Source organism: Pteropus vampyrus, unplaced genomic scaffold, assembly GCF_000151845.1.
Source record: "Pteropus vampyrus isolate Shadow unplaced genomic scaffold, Pvam_2.0 Scaffold18, whole genome shotgun sequence".
Taxonomy (NCBI): domain Eukaryota; kingdom Metazoa; phylum Chordata; class Mammalia; order Chiroptera; family Pteropodidae; genus Pteropus; species Pteropus vampyrus.
Window position 1 is genome coordinate 4,650,629 of NW_011888799.1, and position 14,775 is coordinate 4,665,403.

Consider the following 14,775-nt stretch of genomic DNA (forward strand, 5'->3'; position numbering starts at 1 on the left):
AAACGAGCAGGAATCAGATTTCTTCTCTGAGTAACAAATGTTAAGAGACAGCAGGATGGTGTGTAAAGAACATTATGACTCTAGAATTTTAAACCCAAACTGATTGCTGTTTGAATATGAGAACAACTCAAAGGTCCTATCGTGTCTGCAAATTTTAAAGAATTACAAGTTAACTAACTTTTAAAATTAAAACTGGTAAATGTAGCAATTTATAAAATATAGACAATAATAAATAGATTTAAATCATATTTTTATACCTGCAGAGATCATTATAATTGTGAATGAAAAGGGGACTACACAGTCCTGACAAGCCCAGGAACTGAAAGTAACCACACAGGATGGTCTGAATATTAACTTCTAACCCGGCTGATCACGGTGGATAGTCACATTCCAGGCCTATACCATCCTCAGTAAAAAGTTCATCTTTACCTTTAAGATAACATGTCTTTGGAATGTCAGAGTAATTTTCACTTCCAGACCCCTCAAAAATAGGCTCTTTGGCAATAATCTCAAAACTCTGTTGTTATCATTGCCCACATATCATCTCTATTTGCTGTAATTGTTAAACGTTAATCATACTGTGCCCACCAATGTAAAAAATGTATATATCTCTCCATTTTCCTTTTTATCCAATCTTAGAGATTTCTCCACTTTGCTTTCTCCAGCCTCTTTAATCTACCACAAATAGATTTCATATAACCTTCCTTACATGTTCTCCTTTGATTCTAAATATATAAAAAGAATTGTAAAACTGCCATTCTCTGGAGCATTTTCTCAATCCATTGAGATCTTGCTTCCGGCATATCCTCAAAATCTTGGCTCAAGTAAATTCTTAAGGCTCTCTGCAGATTTGGCTGTTTGTTTTGTTAACATAGTTAAGATTTTACTAAAGTTCCTTTTATTCTTTGTTCTATAAATAATATCAGAAACCAGGCTTCCAACTGTGTTAGGTTTGAAATCTGCCAGTTTCACTGCTTGTTTAACTTATTTGGCTCACAAGGAGGGAAAGTGGGTATAGAGGTTTTGAAATTTCTGACTCAGAGATGAGCCTTTGTGATTTTTACAAGGATGAATCAGATCAGCACAGTTCATTTAGCAAATTCTTTTACTTACAACAAACATCTTCCACACTTAAATAAATAATACAACACTTTCTCATTTTTTTGCATCTGCATACTTTGCATTAAGAGTCAAGTTCCTGAAAGATTAAGAGGAAAAAAATTTTTGTTCTATTTCTATTAGTTTTCACTTCATGTACACTTAATCTTTGAACAACACGGGTCCACTTACATGCAGATTTTTTTTTTTATAAATACGTACACTATTGTAAATCTATTTTTTCTTCCTTATGATTTTCTTGATAACATTTTCTTTTCTCTAGCTTACTTTATTGTAAGAACACAATATATAAGTATATGTAACATAGAAAATATGTGTTAATCGACTGTGTTATCGGTAAGGTTTCCAGTCAACAGTAGGCTATGAAGTTTTGGGGGAGGCAAAATTTGTACATACATTTTCAACTGCCTGGGAGTTTGACACCCCTAACTCCAGTGTTGTTCAAGGCTCAACCGTACTCTGAGGCTCTATTTTTTGGTGTGTATCCATTTAGGGTCATTGTCCTCTGGGTGGATTGATACATTTATCATTTTATTATGTGTCCCTTTTTCTCTAGATAGATCTATTCTTTGCTCTCAAGTCTACTTTAATCAGATATTAAAATAGCCACTCTGTGAAACCTATTTATTAACCAATGTTACATCAATAATTTTAATTAAAAAATATAGCCACTCCTGCTTTTTAAAAAATTACTGTTTGTAAGGTATATCTTTTTCTATCCTTTTTCTTTCAACTTACCTAATCATTGACTTTGATGTGAGTTTCTTATAAGCAGCATCTAGTTGGATTGTGTTCTTTTATCCACTCTGTCAATCTCTGTCTTTTGTTAGGTGTATTTAGGTGATTTACATTGAGGATAATAATTGACATGTTAGCACTTTGGTCTATCATCTTAATACTTCTTTTTTATTTTTTTCCTCTGTTCCTCATTCTTCTGTTTCTCTTTTGGGAACTTTTAATTAAATAGCCCATGAAGGATTTCTAACTAGACTTGACCATTCCAGGAAGCAGATGGCTCCTTCACACTTTCCTAACTAGAAGTGGCACCTGAGTGTGTTTAAATGAGAATAAAGTCTTTCTTCACCTGTCCGATTACTGTCTATGCTTGAGGTAAACAGAATGTAAATATCCTCTAATCTGTTATCCCTTATTTTTCTGAGGAGTTCAGAGACCCCTGCAGTATTTTAAATCCACAAACTATTTCTCCCAACAAGTTATACCTCTTAAGGCTTCTCATTAAATAGTCTTGGGACTTGTGACCTAGTGTTTCTTTTTATTTTATTAAGGCCGAGTCAAGGGTTTTACTTCCACACTTAATCTTTTGGTGGCCTTAGACCCTTGTTTTTAAGGTACAATGAGCCTCTTTGTATTTATTTGTCAAATGTTATTTTCGGTGTTATTATGAAAGTCTGCACAAATATTATTCTTGTTTTTTTTCTTCAGTAAGTCACTGGCTCATGTCTCAATCTTCACAATGGAGTAAGGTAGCAGTTTCTTTCTTAATATGAATTGGTTAATCACATATCCGTTCTAACCTAGCTAGATTATTGTGGCAAAAAATGTATACACCATGATTTTTTTTTTTTTTTTAGCAGTGAGATTGCATGTATCTTCTTTTCTGGCCCAGAGGAGGGCCCCATGGGTCTGGGGCCCAGATCTCTGAAGTCTGGTGCTGGTGTCTCTGAGGAGGCCCCATGAAGCTGTCACTGGGAGTGGGGAAAACGACAAATTGGAACCAACTGTAGCCATGCCCTTGCCTTGGTAAAATGCATTATTGTGTGACACTCACAGGAAAAGGAGGCAAACAGGAAGAAGTGCATCCTGTCTCCACCCCCTTCTTCCAGCTCCCCAGTCTCCCTCCAGCACCCCTACTGACAGAGTAAGACAGGGAACCAACCAGCAAATGAGAAATCTGGTTTCAGAATCTCAGCTCAGACCACAGTAGAGAGATGTTCATCAGAGAGGTGATAGCCAAATAATCGGCTCACTCACAATCAATAAACAAAGCCACCTCAATCATGGGTTAGAAGTCATTTATGATCCTTACTAACAGTGACTTTTCTAGCTTTGGGGCATGGAAACATTTCCACCCACTCTGAAAACACACATAAAATTAAATGTAAACTTTTTTTTCTGGGAAAAAAAATCAACCTAGGTATAGCACTCATTATTTATAGAGAAAAGACATTATTTCTTCCTTTTTAAAATATCATTATATACTTGTAATTTTTTGAGACTTATCTTGTCTTAATAAACTGACTGCTATTTCACTTTGGTGCTCACATAGTCACAGTTGGCTATTTGGGAGCCATTTAAGCTGGCTCTTGTGTCCTTTCACCACCAAAAATTCTTGGATTCATCTTCAATCGACAGCAACAAGATGCCCCAGACCCATCCTGAGTTCTCCTGTTCCAAAGTGAAATCAGCTACCCTCTAAGGAGCTATTAATTCTGTTTTAGTTATATAGACTCTTCCTGATGTCCATCATTATTAATTTTTAGTTCAAGAGTGTTAATGCTCAATCAGCTGACATTTCTTATTTGTTGGTTTTGCTACTAGTCCTTACTTCATATCAACATTTTGCTCCTACAGGATAGTGAAGATGACTCTACAAGTCCAGATTGTGGCCTGAGTGAAAAAAAGTGATGACTTTACTCTATAAGTCTTTCACTTAGCTGGAGCAAGACCACTATCAATTATGCAAAACATGGTTTCCCGAACATGTTAGTAAGTGGGAATTCCTACTCAACAAACTCATTTTGCATCGACTCTTATAGCAATAAAAATTCTAGTAATATAAATGTATAAATGAACTTCCAAAATTATTGATTATTAACTTTGACACACTGCAAATTGGTGTCAAGGTTAATAGCAAAGACCAAACAGAACAAAATAAAATATAGAATATACAATCTTCAAATGTACTTTCAGATGCATCCAATTCACCTTTAACTTTACTGTCATTTTCTATTAAATCTCGATATGAAAGCATATTAGATTTCTCCCTTTTGTGAACTTTTTTCCTGCTTGTTAAAAACATTTTATTAATCTTAAAACATGTCATATACTGTCTTACCATCTCATATTTGAATTGTATTTGTGTTGAACGTATGGTAACTTTAGGATTGTTCACAAATGTTGTCTCTTCTCTTTCCTGGTACTTGATGGATTGCACTGCCTATACACTTTGGGGTAAGACACGGCCGTGTGATTTGCTTTGGCCAATAAATTATGAGCAGAAATACATATCATTTGGAATAAGGCTTTAAGAATCAGCAGAGAATACACCACATTTCCTTTCTCTAAAGTGATTGTAGAAGCCGCTATCAGCCAAGTCTCTCAATACTTTTATTGAGCAGAGCTTTGATGGTTCATTTGCATCAGAAATGAGATACGAGGACCAAGCTTGTGTTGGGCCAAACCAGTGAGATTGGAGAAGGAGGAGGGAGAAGGTTGTTTGTTTTCACAGCACAATCTAGCCCACTCTACGACAATACTAATTAAATCTTTTTCAAACATTTGATAAGGTAATGTAAATGATAGATTTGTTTCTTTACTTTTTCAGTAAATTGAAAAGAAGCAGCTCTGTTCCAACCTTAGGGAAAAAATAGGAAGAGTATCTAATAACTTGAGAGGGAATTTCATATGATGAATAACAGGAAGAATGCAGACAAGAAGTGTTCGAAGCTGTATCTAAAATCCTCTTAGTTCTTTATTCTGTTGGTCAAAATTGCATATATGTTTGTATATCTATTTGTATGTACATTATATATACATATGCATTATGTATGGCATATATTAGATCTTTAATTTAGATTTGATCCCTCATATATAGTAGTATTAATTTCTTTGACTACAATCCATTTTAACTTTGACCTTGTTTCTCAAAAATATTTAGATAGAAATATTCATCGCCCCAGTATTGTATTAGTCCAAAGTTTATTAATTATCTCATAAAATATGACTAGATTATGATCAACAGTCAATTAAATTATATGAGGAATTATTATAGAGATATTACACTTTAAAATTTTTACCAAAATGTTCAAGTGGAATGATAACACTGGTCCACACAATTTTCATTTTTATATGGATTACAAGAATCAGTTTACATAGACATCAGTTACTTATACAATAACCAGTATGACAATGGCAACTTTAAAATTTTTATAAAATTTTTTAGCCATGTAAGTTTTAGTAAAAAAACTGCCATTCATTCTACAATAACTGCACTATTATCAAATAGAAGGAACACACACTCACTTTTTTAAGAAAAAAAGTTTTAAAATCAGTTAAAAATTTTCCCAACTTGGACTGTTTTTTGTTGTTGTGGTTTTGTTTTGTTTTCCAAAAACAAAACAGCAAAATCCTCAGGTCACAACCTTTTATAAATCCAGGTCGCCACTAGAGGAAACAATTTACGTAGTGTATCTTCGGATAAGCTTCTGTAACTTCATACAGCCTAATTAAGTGACATTCCAAAGGGCCAGTAAGTTTTAGACTCTTTATCCTCAGACCTCAATACTCAAAAAGTAATATCTTTTATCCTAGTAACATCTTTCACACTAAAATAATTTTAGCCTATTTTTTTTAGCAGCTGGCATTGCAAAGCCTACTTATGGAAGCACAAGGTTGCAGCCTAGCCAAATGGTTTACATACAGGGTTTATGATCTAGGGAGGTCCCAGGGATATGACGTTCCTCTATAAATGAGTCATAAGCCTCTGATTCTTTTAGAATTAGCTGGCTAAATACAACAGAAAATTCTAGTCAAGGTAGCTTAAACAAAATAGTAGTTTATTACCTCTCACTGAAAATGTTCAGAGATAGGCACCTCAGGACTACTATGGTAGTTGTGAATCATTAGGGACTTTGGTTCCTTCTCTCTGTCCCACCATCTCAGTTCTTGAGCTCTAAATTCTGTTATCTTGTGGGCCAAAATAGCTGCTGGAGCTCCAGCCATCACATTTGTATTCCAGTCAGCCATACAGTTGTTTCATATACACTTCCTTAGCTTCATTGGGTCTTTGCCTCTGCTCTAGGGTATCAGGGCTTGTGGCCCCTATCCCAGTGGCTTGATGTTTTTGTTACACAGAGGATAAGGGCCTATTTCCCCACTCCCTTTCTCTAGGCTCTCACTGAGGGAGATTCCTTGCCTTTAGTTTTTTTCATGAGCACGTGAACAAGATTACAAGTGGGTGTGAACACTCATCTTATATCTTTGTATCTCAAGAGTTGTGCACTGTCATCCTAGCCTGCATTGACCTTTGACAATTTGTTGAATCTTAGCTGAATTGTTCATACCCACTTGTTTGGTATTCTGCATCTTCTCCTCCCTTTCTGTGAGACAAGTGAGCCAATGCTCACATCAAGACAGTCCACTTGGAGCGGCTTGTCTTCCCTTGGATTTTAGTTTACTTGGTTTCCTTGCAAATTCAGCTCTTTTACGGATTCAGGAAGAGTTATGATTTTGTCATTTACCTAGCCTTTTCTCCTTCTTCTGATGGCAGCAATACTCCCTTAGGCTTTCTACATCCTGGACATAAACTGAATGTGAGAGGCCATATGTGAAGGTGTAATTGTTGAGAATTTTCCAGAGCTATGAAAAGTCATTAAGTTACAGATACAGGCTATCATAAACCAAGCAATATAAACAAAAAGAGATTCGCATTTCGGCCTATTGTTGAGAAGTTGCAGAACACAGAATGGAGAGGAAACAGCCATCAGTTATAAAGAACTTTAAACAGAAGACTTCTCAGATGCAACAATGCAAGCCAGAAAGTCGTGAAATAATGTCCTCCAAATGCTTGAGAAAAATAACGGTCAAACTAAAATTGTATACCTAACAAAACTCTCAAGAATGAGAGCTGTATTCATTAGAATTAAGTTAGACTCAAAAGAATAGAAAAACTCTAAATAACAGTGCTTAACACAGCTTAGAGGTTTATTTCCATCTCATGTGAAATCCAGAGCAATGCTGTCTAAGGGGTGGATGGAGCTGTGCTCCATAAAGTTCTCAGGCCTCAGGTTTCCTCCAGCTCAATATGCTGCCATTACCAGATGTGGTTCTTATACTCACGATCCAAGGCAACATTCATAATTTCAAAATCCCTTTTCTTTAAAGAAAATGATGGTCATCAAAGATAGAAGTAATCTTTTTGTAAAATTAGAATTTGGCCTTATGGCAATATGTAACATATTTTATGAAATGTTATTGGTCTGAGGAATCCACACTTCTGAGAGCTGAGGTTCAAAGTCTAGAGGAATAATCTAGCCTGAACTTACATGCTGGTAGTGGTGGGAGTAGGACTAGGGCCTCTCTCTCTTTCCCTTCAGACTGTAGAGCATCTGAAAGGATATCAAAGCTGTCGTTATCGGCTAGTGTCTTCCCAGGCTTGGAGATACTGCTTCAACCGGTCATCAGTTACTTCCATCCTCCTGATATTCACACAAAGCACTGCTCCTATATGGTCTGCTCCACATTTCACAGCTGCTAATATTGTGCTAAAATATTTTTGTATCTACATTCATGAGAGATATTTGTCTGTTGTTTTCTTTTCTTGTGATGTCTTTGTCTCCTTTTGGTATTAGGGTAATTCTGGCCCCATAGAATGAGTAGGAAATAGTCCCACTGCTCCTAGCTTCTGGAAGAGATTGTAGAGAATTGGTATAAATTCTTCCTTAAATATTTAGTTGAATTCACCAGTGAACCCATCTGAGTCTTCTATTAGGAATGTTTTTAATTATTGATTTAACTTCTTTAATAGATATAGGCCTATTCAAATTGTCCGTTTCTTCTTGTGTGGGTTTTGGTAGAGTATGTCTTTCAGGGAATTGGTCTATTTCATGTAGGTTTCAAAAAACCAACTTTTGGTTTTTTTAATTTTCTCTATTGATTTTCTGTTTTTGATTTCATTGATTTCTGCTCTAATTTTTATTTCCTTTCTTCTGTTAATTTAGGTTTTAATTTGCTTTTCTTTTTCTAGCTTCCTAAGGTAGAAACTTAGATTATTGGTTTTAGATCTTTCTTCTTTTCTCATATATGCATTCAACGCTATAAATTTCCCCCTGAGCACTGTGTCTCACAAATTTTGATAAGTTGTGTTTTCATTTAGTTCAAAATATTACTTAATCTCTTGAAATTTGACTTATGTGTTATTTAGAAGTATGTTGTTTGATCTCCATGTATTTTGGGATTTTCCAGTTATATTTGTTATTGATTTCTAGTTTAATTCCATTGTGATCTGAGAACAGGCATTACATAATTTCTATTTTTTAAATTGGTTAATATGTGTCTCACGGCCTAGAATGTGATCTATATTGGTGAGTGTCCCATGTAAGTTTAAGAAGAATGTGTAATCTGCTGTTGTTGAAAGAAGTAGTCTATAGATGTTAATAAGGTGTGCTGATGATGACATTGAGTTCAACTATGTCCTTACTGATTTCTGCTTGCTGAACTTCTTCATTTCTGATGGAGGAGTGTTGAAGTCTCCAACTGTGATAATGGATACACCTATTTCTATTGCGGTTCTACAAGTTTTTGCCTCTCATAACTTGATACTCTGTTGTCAGGTGTATGCATGTTAAGGATTGTTGTGTCTTGGAGAATTGATCTTTTATCATTATGTAATGCCCTATTACACCTTTTGTAGTTGCCCCATAACTCTTGGATTTTTAATTCTTTTTGTTAGTCTTTTTTTCTCTTTGCTTTTCAGGTTTGTAAGTTTCTATTGACATATGCTCAAGCTGAGAGATTCTTTCCTCAGCTGTGTTCAGTCTACTAATGAGTCCAGTCCATCAAAGGCATTCTTTATTTGTTACAGTGTTTTTTTTAATTCTAGCAATTCTTTTTTCATTCTTTCATAGAATTTCCATTTTGCTGCTTACTTTCCCACCTGTTCTTACATGTTGTCTACTTTTTCCATTATAACCCTTAGAATCTTCATTACAGTTTTTTTTTTTTTTTAATTTCTGATCTGATAATTCCAACATTCCTACTATATCTGAGTCTGGTTCTTGTCTCCTCAACTCTGTTGTTGTTGTTATTGTTGTTGTTGTTGTTGTTGTTGTTGTTGTTGTCATTTTTGCCTTTTAGTATTCCTTGCAATTTTTTGTTGATAGCCAGACATGATGTACTGGGTAAAAGGAACTGTGATAAATAAGCCTTTAGTAATGAAGTGGTAAGGTGTGGGGGGCATGGGAGACTGATTAGGTCTTAGTCTTTTAGTAAGTTTGTGCCCCTGGACTGTTAACGTCACATGTGATCCTCAGTTTTTGCCCCCCTCCTTAGATGGGACAGGATGGGTAGCGGAGGCTACACTGAGTATTTCTCTTCTTCCACATGTAAGGCTAGGGTGAGTTGGAGTTGCTCTTCTGGGCTTCCCCTAGGTCAGCTGGGCTCTTATAAAAGCCCAGTAGGTTAGGCTCTGGTTAATAGCTTCTCCCAAGGGCAGACCTTGTTGAGAAGAACAGAATGCTTTGACATATTTCAAAATATTTCCTTTTCCTTTCCCACTGCCAAAGCGTTAGGGAATTTTTCTCTCCAATATTCACTGCAAGAATGTGGTACAGATTCTGAAGGGAAAACTCAGAAAGCCTGGGAACCTCCTATTATTAGGTCCCTTGGAGTCTTTATCTCTCAGATATGTCCACACTGACTTTCCAGTAATTTGTCAATTATACTTCAGGTTTTCCTACCCTGGAATTGGTACCCAGGGAGATTTCTGTTCATGAGTTTTTGCTCCAGTAAGTGTGATTCTCAATATCTACCTGTATGTCTCCCCAATTTGGGGGCAGCATTTGCCCTGTGACTTCATTGCTCTGACAGATCTAAGAAGAATTGTTAATTTTTCAGTTTGTTCAGCTTTTATACTTGTTGTTAGGATGAAAGACAACTTCCAAGCTGCTTATATCCCAGACTGAATATCAGAAGTCCTATTCTTATTTTAAATAGATTTAACTCTAAGCAAGTCATAATAATGCTTCTCTGGCTCCAGGGTAAGTTTCTATCTCTTTGGCAGGGAGCTTTCTCTCCCTGTGAACTGACCCAATTCACCATTCAACTTTATTCTCTTTTAAGAAAATAGTGCGAGATCTACACAGGAGTAAAACCTTGTAAAGATGTTGAAGAATGCTCCAACCAGTCTCAGCATGCAAAGGTCAGCCATGCATATTTGCTCCATTGTATAATTCAACCTTACAAGTAAAAAATGGGAATGAAAGAAAATATGCTATGGGAAAAGCATAGGATATAGTAGCAATATGTGCACCTGGAGAAAGTCATGTGGATGTGTAAGCATGAATATGCATACGTGTATAGCCCATAGGTATGTGTGGACATATTTGTATAGTGTGTGTTGGCACATGAGTGGATATATGATATATGGGTGCGTGGGTTTGTATATTCTTTCTCTCAATGCCTCAAGCATAACATTTATTGAAGTCCACAGGGAGTGGGTTGGGTTCTAGGGCTTTTGTGTAGACAAAGGGGAAGAGAACATTCCAGATGAGAGAGAGATGTATGTGAGCTGCCAGAGAATATGCCAGTGGTCCTGAAGCAGGGTAGGAACCTCCAGGACTCTTGCTGACTCATGTCTAAAATGTTTCAGGCCAGTGGCTCCCTCATTGACTATCTTTAAGTTATATGAGTAAAACCTTTGAAAGGACTTAGAGCAGAGCAGAATCTGATACATACTATTCAATAAATTCCAGTTTAGGAAACATTTAGTAAGTATTTATTACCTACTGCTATATATCAAGCGCTATTGTAGGGCTGGAATACCGGAACAAACAAGGTAAATACAGTCCTTGTCCTCAGAGAGTTTACATTTTCATGAAGCTATAGAGACAAACCATAATTAAATCATGCGTTACTTGATGTTGGAGAAGCAAGTGCTATGGAGGAAAAAAGAGGAGGGTGTGAGGATAGGAAAGGTGTGCAGGTTTTATACTGTATCAACTTAGATAAGCTGGTACAATATTTCTTAGAATTCACTCCCTAACTGATTCAGGGGGTTTCATCCTTCTGGGAGTAGGAGTTGCTATTTCATATAAGGGAATGGAGATGCCTTCGCTGATAGGGAGACATTTAAGCAAGACATAAGAGAAGGGAAGGAAAAAATGCATTTACAGTCTGAAGAAAGAATGTTCAGACAGAGAGAGAAAAAATGCAGAGGTCTTGAGGTGGGAGTGTGTTTGGAGTATGTTCAATGAGCAGCAAGAAGGTGAGTGTGGTTATAGGAAAGTCATAAGGGGAGAGTGTTAGGGGAGGGGTCAGTGAGAGGGAGAGCCCAGATCCCAGGGGACATTGTAGGCCAGTTTATGACTCTGTCTTCTACTCTGAGAAAGGAAACCACTGGAGAGTTTTGAGCTGATTTACAATTTAAAAGGATTATTCTGACTATTGTAAGAACAGTGCACTATAAGAAAGCAAGGGTAGATGCAGAGAAATCTGCTAGGAAGCTTTTGCAATAATCTAGTTGACCAGATAAACTTTTTTTATAGAAACAATAGGGTTTGCTCATGGATTGGATATAGACCATGAGAGAAAAACAGGAATTCAGGGTAGCTTCTGTTATTGGCTTGATTTTTAAATGTACATTTTTTTTTCGAAAATGACATAGTTAGAAAAGTTCTAGAAGAAAATTACATGAAACATTTACATAAGCTTGCAATAAAACAGAACTTTCTTGGCATGACTCCATGGCAGAAACCATACAAGAAAGATTGAAAGAATTGACTGTACAAAAATTATAACACAAAATAAAATTACAATACAAAGTAAAAAGATAAACCAAGAAAAAAAGTCTCTACATCAATATTCAAAGCATTGTTATATATAATATGCAAGAAGTCTTCAAAATCAACTAGAAAGATATAAACATGAATAGAGGAGGGATCTAAGACATTAGTGAGATATTCACTAGCAAAGAAATACAAATGGACAAGAAGTAAATGTCAAGTTGCTCAACATAACTGGTAATCCAAGAAATGCAAATTAAAACAACAATGGGATATATTTGTTTTATCATCAGACTGACAAAAATTAAGAGAATGATATACACTGTGAATACACTGAAGGTCACTCTCATTTGTTGCCGAGGTGGGGGTGGACATGCGACTGGTGCCATCTTTCAGCAAACATCAAACATTAAGAGGGAAGGAAATGACAGACATGAAGGCAGGGAGGCAGAGCCACTCCGTGCTCACTCAAATCTATTTTATCTTCCTGGGCACTCAGGTAGACCTCATTTTTGCCCAGGTTGTAGAAGCAGAAGTGATATGCACCATTCCGGATCTGTTCTAGACCAGGCCCATAAACCCTTCCATGTGCCATACTTTCTCTCTTCCTGTCCATTTTTGGAAGCAAAGGACTCAGAAGACTCAGTGGCAGAGCTGCGAGATGGAGAAAGGCTGGGTCCCTAAATGATATTTGTAAAGTCTCCTCCAATCACCCTTGTTGACCTGTAAGGTGAGTAAGAAATCAAGTTTTATTTTCTGCAGTTGTGGAACATATCTATTGCAACAGCTATGATTATCCTAATTAAAACAGACAGAACTCAATTAAATACAGAAATGATAACAGTAGAGATGAGAGGATATGAACAAAATAAAATGCTTTTTGGGGGGGAAAAATATGATACACAAACATCTAGCAAAACTAATCAAGAGAAAAGTTTAAAAGTGCAAATAAAAAATAAAATAAAACAAATGAGAAATATCAAGAGACCCAAAAAAGATTTTCAGAATAAAAATGTTATAAATAATCATACACTAATAAATTTGATAACCGACAAAATGGATACATTTCTAGAATATAAAATTTAAAAATTGGTATAAAAAATTAAAAACCTGACCAGACAAACAACAACTTAAAAAATCAAAATCGAATTATATAATTATCATGGGGTCTGGGGAGGGAAAGGCAATACCAGGCCAAGAAGAATTTTCAAAATACGGATATTCTCTAATTCATACAACTTATACCAGGAAATTAAAAAATAGAGAAAATCTGCCCACATCATTTCTGTGACTAGAACAGCATTGATTCCAAAACCATATAAGAACCAAATGAGAATAACAGGCTATGAGCCCATTTATTTATGAACATAGATCCAGTAATCTAAGATCAACCAAGTAATCTAAGATCAACTAAGTAATCTAAGATCAACTAAGTAATCTAAGATCAACTAAGATTCAGACTCTCTGGTAAGGATGACAATGGAACACACACTCTTATTTTTGCTTCCTCCTGAAACCTACAAAAATAAACATGAAGAAACGGAGGATACACAAGGTTGAGGGGAACTAGAAGATAAAAGAGAAGAAAATTTGGGGAGCTGAAAAGGACATGAACAAGTGAAAAATGACTTAGCAGAGCTGAGAAAACAGAATCCTTTGTCGAAATTAAGGAAAATAGATATCAAATCTTATTTACACCGCAGGATCTCTGACATAGTTGAAGAAGTGGAAGGGCAGTGAGAGCATCCAATTAAGAAGAAATATGGACTATTTCAAGGCCTTAAAAAATAATGAGATCTTGCCATTTGTGACAACATGGTTGGACCCTAGGGGGTATTATGCTAAGTGAAGTCGGAGAAAGACAAATATCATACGATTTCACTTACATGTGGAATCTAAACAATAAAACAAATGAACAAACAAAACAGAAACAGACTTATAGATATATAGAACAAACTTGGTTAATAAAATTATATAGGTTTCAAGTGTACAATTCAATAATACATCATCCATATATTGCATTATGTGTTCATTACCCAAAGTCAAATTGCCTTTCATCACCGTATATCTAGTATAATTTAACCCCAAATTCCTGATCACGTGTCTGAATCTCCTCTCAAGATATTCTAACATATCAAATATTTTTTTGATTCTCTTATCTGTTGCCAGATGGGAGGGGATTGGGAAGCTAGATATAAAAGGTGAAGAGACTAAGAAGTATGAATTGGCAGTTATAAAATAATCATGGGAATGTAAAGTACAGCATAGGGAATATAGTTAATAATATTGTAATAATTATGTACATAGGGTGATCACTTCATAAGTTATATAAATGTCTCATTGCTGTTATAGACCTGAAACTAAAAATATTGTAGGTCAATTGTAATTTAAAAATTTTTAAATTATTTTTTAAAAAGAAGAAGAAATGATGGAAAGTTGTTTAAGAAGCAGGGATGCCCCAGATCCCCTGGTCCACTTCCTACAGATGGATGTTTCACCTTTCCCCACCATGAAAAAAGGGCTGGATGGGAATGCCCTAGAGAGGTTACTAGGAGGGTTTCTGGGCAAGGTGGGAAGGGGGTGGGAGATAAGAGTGGTTTAGGATGGCGACAGTGTCCTGAAAACCAAAGGATCACATGAAGAATGTATACATGAGGCTGAGAAACACTCTAGACCCCTTCTATTCACATTCCAGAAAGTTGGCAGCCAGACCCTCTTCCTCCAGACAAGAGACTGGTGAGTCTTCCCTGGGGATCCAAGCAGCCTAAGATGGAAGGCTGAATGACAATATGACAAAACAGCCAAGGACATCAGCCTCCAAGTGCTTTCAATGCTCCTAGTGCACAAGCCCCACCAGTGGCTCATAGTATCCAGTGATCTTTGGAATTGGAGCAATTAACCTCATTTTACCAGGTAG